Below are 6,147 nucleotides of genomic sequence, written 5' to 3'. Positions count from 1 at the left end.
GTCACTCGGTGGGAGAGAGATGTAAGAGCGGACCTTCTATCACAGTACACCCCTGAATGCCTTGGGAGACAAGACTAATTATTCAAGCGCAAGATAGAGCTACGCCCTCCACCTAGCCACATAGCAGATATCCGCGCCTGGACTGGTCGCAGTGATGGACATTATGAGCTGCTAGTGAGGCCACCGGCCGGCTAATCTGCTATCTCATGCAACAGCTGCGGAGCGCAGGGCCCACATCGGCTCGCCTCTGCCACGTCAGTGCCTTTCTCTCGCGGCGCCCAGAGGCCTCCCACATGGCAGTATGCGCTGGGAACTAATAGACAAGCCGTCAGTTTCTGCAGGGAATGCACAGCCCGAAGTCCGTTTGCGCCGCAGGCGCAGCCACAGCCTCACAGTTAGGCTCTGCGCAGAAACTCGTGGTGGAAAAACATTCTGAAATATCAACCCCCCTCCACTCCCCCATTAACACCCTCAGCTAGCAGCCCTGGGGCTTTCTTCTCAACCCAGATTCCACGATCCGTGACTATCCTCCTATGCAGGGCTCTCCCCAAAGGCTTCAGGGTAGGGTCTCTCCATCCCTCCCACAGTGACTTTAGTAGCAAGAAACCTTAAAGTCAGGCGCGCTAAAGGAAACCCAACATAGTTTCCCAGCTGCATCCGACAAATAACTTCTCAAAGAATCAGCATAATCGGTCCGCTTCTGGGCTGCCTCCCCCCCTTCTCAGTGTTCCGTTCGAACTCCCATCGGGATATACGCCACACGCATATCGAAAAAAGGCTGATTTCGATTGTCGTCCGCTCCCGCCCATTCTGGCAGCGTCAATAGTATCATTCAGGTCAGTTTTTCCCTTACTACGCTCAGTGGCTTAATGCAATAAAACCAATGGATCAAGTTCAGCAGGGCAGCGGAAGCGCGCTTGGCTCTCCCAGAGGCAATTACAAGTTCGGCCCTGACCTTCGGTGGTGAGCAGACCTGCTTCACTTCCTTTCTGGAAGCGCTCTGGCTGGATCCTGCCTGAACATCGTGCAGAATGCCCTCCGTTACTTTACTGGACGAGTTCCTCCTCATAGATCCGCCACAGGACAGCTTGCAGGGATCTCACTGGCCAAGCATTAAACATTGCTTTCAGGAGTCCCGTAGGCCGTCCCTCTCCCAAGGAGAAAATGCGCTATGGTCCCGACACACGCTTAGAGTTCTTAGGCATCAACCGCTCCAGACTCGCATAAGACATGAAGGGGCGTCTCTGCCCCCTCCGACAAATTGGGCAGGCGCATCCGGGACATCACCAAGTCATAACTGGCAAGCAGCAAGTATCACAAAACAAGCAGTTGCTCTCCCTTCTCGGACACGCTCAACTTCTTCCATGCGCGTCACCCCCCAGGGGCGCCGTTCATCTCGCCGCCTCCCCGGACGCAGCAATCAGGCCGGTCGGACACCTCCATGACTGCGTCTTCCTAAACGAGGCCTGCCGCTTCAGACAACGTCCTGGTCCCTCTGCTCGCCCACTGGAACCGGAGTCACTTTCTTTTACGATGACCTCGTGTGTTCCTCCGACTCAATGAGGCTTTCTCACAGATACCGCCCCATCCCGGCCTTTGGGGGATCTTTCAAGGGAGAAAGGAGAAGGCTTCAAGTAAGATGATAGACGACAGTCTAATCACCCCAACCAAGCAAAATCAGCATCTATGTTTCACTGTGCGTAATCGAAATGCTGCCTTGGGCTAGTCCTATAATCATGGGTCATTGTTTCAGTATTTACCTAAAGCAAACATTATTTCATGCTGGCTAATTGCACTTCATATTATTGGTTTCATGCTCATATGGCTCAATGTTAAGCAGGGTTAATGATTTCATGCATCATTGTACCCCAAGCAGACAGCTGCATTACATTGTCTACATCTCCTCTTCGGGCAGGCATCCGTTCGTGCTGCTATCCAAGAATCTCTCAGTTTAGCTATGGTAAACATGCATATAACTGGTGGTGTGTTCCTTAAAGAGGCATTTCAGGGCCTTCGTCCAGGATAGGTGCAGCAAACCTTGACGCAATCAAGGTAATCTTCCTCCTTCCCTACAACAAGGCTGGACGGGGGCGGTCCTCCTCTGCCTTCACATGCCTACATCGCCCGGACATCAGCGCCGTGGCTGGCCATCCAAACGATCTCTTCAGACGCTAACTAACGGTATTTTATGCAATATAACAACTTTGGTGTGGTTTATAACAGCGTTTTACAAGTAATACATTTCATTATGGTATCGGATTTTCAAGCTGCATCCCTGTCCTAGTCCGCCGGGCCTCCCGCCCACAGGGAATAATGTTCTCCGTGCTCACGTTGCATCTACACGTCAGGGCTACATTCTCCTGCACGCAGGTATCTAGAATCGCCAGGCCTGGTTGCTCAAATGTGTCTTGTAAAATTACCATACCTGCGCGTCAGGTCATAAGAAGAGAGAGAGGAAAAGAAAGAGAGACAAAAGAAAGAAGAGAGAGTAAAAAGAGAAAGAAGAAAAGACCATGTGTTCCCCGTAGCTCGCGGTTCTGTGCTCAATGTGTTGTGTAAAAATGCATACCTGCGACGTCAGGTCGTAAGAAAGAGGACAGGAAAGAAAAGAGAGAGAAAGAAAGAAGAGAGTAAAGAACAGAAAAAGAGAAGAAGCAAGGCGACGTGGTCCCCCGGTAGACTTCGGTCTTAGTGCTGGGGTCCTGTAGACTTCGGTCTCGGGGACTGTGGGCCACCGTAAACTGTCGGTTCCGCTATAAACAAGATCCCTGCTTTGGCAGGACGTCCGACCCTTCGTGCGGAGCGTAGTCAGCCTTGCTAGCCAGGCAAGGGCGAGACCTCCAAGGTCGTTTCAGATAAGAACGGCACTGATTTTGGGCAGTCAGAGTCTTCCAGCATGACCCGTAAGCCCGGCAGTGATTCGCCCCCTGCCGGGCATACAATATATTAAATCTTTATTTCCTCCCCAGATCAGCCACAGGTCACCCTACAACGGTAAAAAACGTCAGTTCTCTCAGTATTCCATACTTCACTGGTTTTTGGGGGATTTTCAAGGTCGGAGCGGTTTCTTTCCCTCCCGCAATGATTATCCTGCAAACGCGGGCTAATCGGCCAAACACCATTCCATTCTCCTGTTGGTATTATCATTGTCATCATTCTCAATTTACATTGACGTGTAAACAATAATACTTGTATCCCCCACGCTCTCGGTTGAATGAAAGCTTTTAGCCAAGGTTTCAATAAGGAAGACCATAACAATTAATCAGCTTAACACGTCACTATATGCTGTCTCTCCCCTGCCAACACTGGAGGACAGGAAGGCGACCACGCCCCGTTCTACACAGCCGTGTCCCTCACTCCTGCACATCCCAAGCTGCAATCCCAAAAGGTTTATTATGTTGTTCTGCATCGTTTCAGATGTTATGTTTCAGTTGTGCTCTTGATAAGCCATTAAAACAGTAAAAACACGTTCAGTTTCCTTTTGCTTTTTGTGTCTCCTGTACACCAAAACATACCATCTGTGATGGAAAAAGAAAGTAATCCAAAAGTAATCTAAAAGTAACCTGATTACGCTGTATTCAGATTACTTTTAGAGCCATGTATTCAGTAATCAGTAACTGATTACATTTACAAAGTAACCCTCCCAACCCTGCCCACAGCACTATCAGAAACGTTGCTATCAGAAACAATACCCGACTGTTGTTACATTTGCATCGCTAACACTCAGAGCTAACCTGTAGGACTGGAGAGCATGTGTGTGAAGAAGCAGGAAATAAAAAGGAACTCACCTTGTGGTATAACCGGCAAGAGAGAAAGCCTTTGAGCTCCATACTGTTTCAGGAATAATCCTTGATCTAATAATCCCATCACCGCAGCCATTTAAACAGTATCTGCCAGGTCCCACATGAGCCGGCATAAGCTCCGCCCCCTCTTATTTTATTTTTTTTCAGTAAAAAAAAAAAGAAAGCTTTATACCCAGAGCCTGCACTTTTGTAACAGGAAGAGAAATAGAGGGATATGAGGCATGGCTACAATGGGTGATCTGTTTGATTTTTTTAACCAAAACACAGACATAGACATGTTTTTTATATTTTTTTATATATCTGAGACCTATGTTATTGCCTAAAAATAGAAACATCATCCCACAGAGATGAGGAGAAGGCTAGAGTTATTGGGGAAACACATAGAAAGAAATTGAGTTGTTGGTTAGTTTTGACATATGGAGGATAAAGACTTTGAAAGACCTGCTGCAGGAAGATATAGATCAAACATTTCCTTTCCACATTTTCCACTGTCTTATGGTACTTTTTTATAGCAACCGTCATTTCCAAGCATCATGTTCATTGACTATATAAAAAGCCGTGCAGTGCATTGGTCGTTAGCTGCTGTTCATTTGCACAAGGTTGAAGTCCAGGCTATTTTACGCAGATCAGGGGCCTTTAGCGCGACTGGCTGCCTCTGGAAATCATGTGCCCAGAGTCTTAGGCACACCAATCCTACAAGCTGCGTGACCCCTCATCCAGAAACAGCTCTTTACACAAGATATGAGCAGTGATGGGGTTGTTACTCAAAAAAAGTAATATATTACATATTACTCATTACCTTAAAAAAAAAGTAATATATTACTTTACTTCGTTACTCTCTACATAAAGTAACTTGTTACATTACTCTTTACATTACTTTTGCATTACTCAGCAACAGCCAATAGCCAAGGAGAGAGGTTTGATGTTGTGTTTGCAGCAGTGCACCTTACCGTCACATTCCAGTCCTTTCTTCTGACACATTTAAAATAATGGGCATACCTCCGCCCCTCGAAAGTTATAGCTGTTGATGACTCCACCATGTCTCTGCACTGCAGCACATCCCCTGTGACAGAACTTTGCATGTGGACAAGTCGCGCAAATGTCACCCAAATATAAACCTGCGGTGGAAATCCCTCTAGTTACTAGAAATATTTAAAATTGTTAAAAGTTGGACCTATCAAATTTACCAATCTTATCTACCCATGGAACTAGCTAAACTAGTTAATATGTTTATTATTGTCGTGTCGGGTTACTCATTCACTGGATCAGCGAGCTGCAGAGATACAGACGGGCTGTCAGGAGAGGGGGACAGGGAGAAAGGAAAATAGAGGCTCCGTTTATTATTCACTTATTATTATTACTATCCAAAGTTACTGTAAACTTCTGAATAAGGTAGTAACTACTAGAGTTTAGTCTCTCAAAGGGAGAATCTAGTAAGTTTGTTTACATTTTTCCAGTTACACCCAACACTGGATATGACACAGTGAGATATCTGTGGTAGACAGATAAACAGACAATTAACGATCTACTGTACTTAGTTTAGCTATTTTGAGTGCATAAGTGTTTCCCAAAGTAATGTATGGCAAAATGAAGTGCATAATGAGTACCTGGATGGTACATTCATACCTACAAATACAAAACATGTCTAGCTAGCTAGCATCAGTGATAGCCACTTCCGGTAGTGTGCGATGTGAGCCAACACTAACAGGGAGTTTAAAGTGTAGGACATGCAGTCTTTTAAGTGTCTGTAGGAAGACATAGTTACAGCATAGTCTCTGTGCATTTAGTGGTGCCAATGTTTTATTATACATGTCGAGGAGAGAGGGCACCACATGGCTTCAATCTCAGGATAAGACTTTGGAGACCTGCGTACAGTGGCTGATACTAACTTTAAGCCAGCTGAAACTTTTGTGGTCTTTGACACCTCGTGTTGGGAAGTAACTCTGAAGAAATGTAATTACAAAATGAATGTAGTTGTAACGAGTTACAGTTTCTAATCAAAACACTGTTGATCACACATGTGTTACACCCTAAGATATTTAAAAGTAAAATACATTGTATTGTAGAAAATATTTAAAACATGTTTTAAGTAATCAAATGTGATATGTTGTAGCCTACTCCTTTTTTCAAGTAATTTAAAATGTGCATTTTTTCAGCAATCTGTCACTTTTTAACTTTCAGTATTCTTACCAAAACAGTTGAACCCAATGAACACCTTTGTTTGATACAAAAAATGCTTTACATTTCTTCCTAAATTGTATTTATACTGTAATTAACCTTTATTTAGTGAACTATTATATATTGTAGGTAGTCACTTGCATGAATGCTTGTGTCAATTGATTCT

This window comes from Notothenia coriiceps, unplaced genomic scaffold (assembly GCF_000735185.1).
Source record: "Notothenia coriiceps isolate Sejong01 unplaced genomic scaffold, NC01 NC01_scaffold00024630, whole genome shotgun sequence".
NCBI lineage: Eukaryota > Metazoa > Chordata > Actinopteri > Perciformes > Nototheniidae > Notothenia > Notothenia coriiceps.
The sequence above is the reverse complement of the archived record's forward strand: the minus strand, read 5'-3'. Positions refer to the sequence as shown.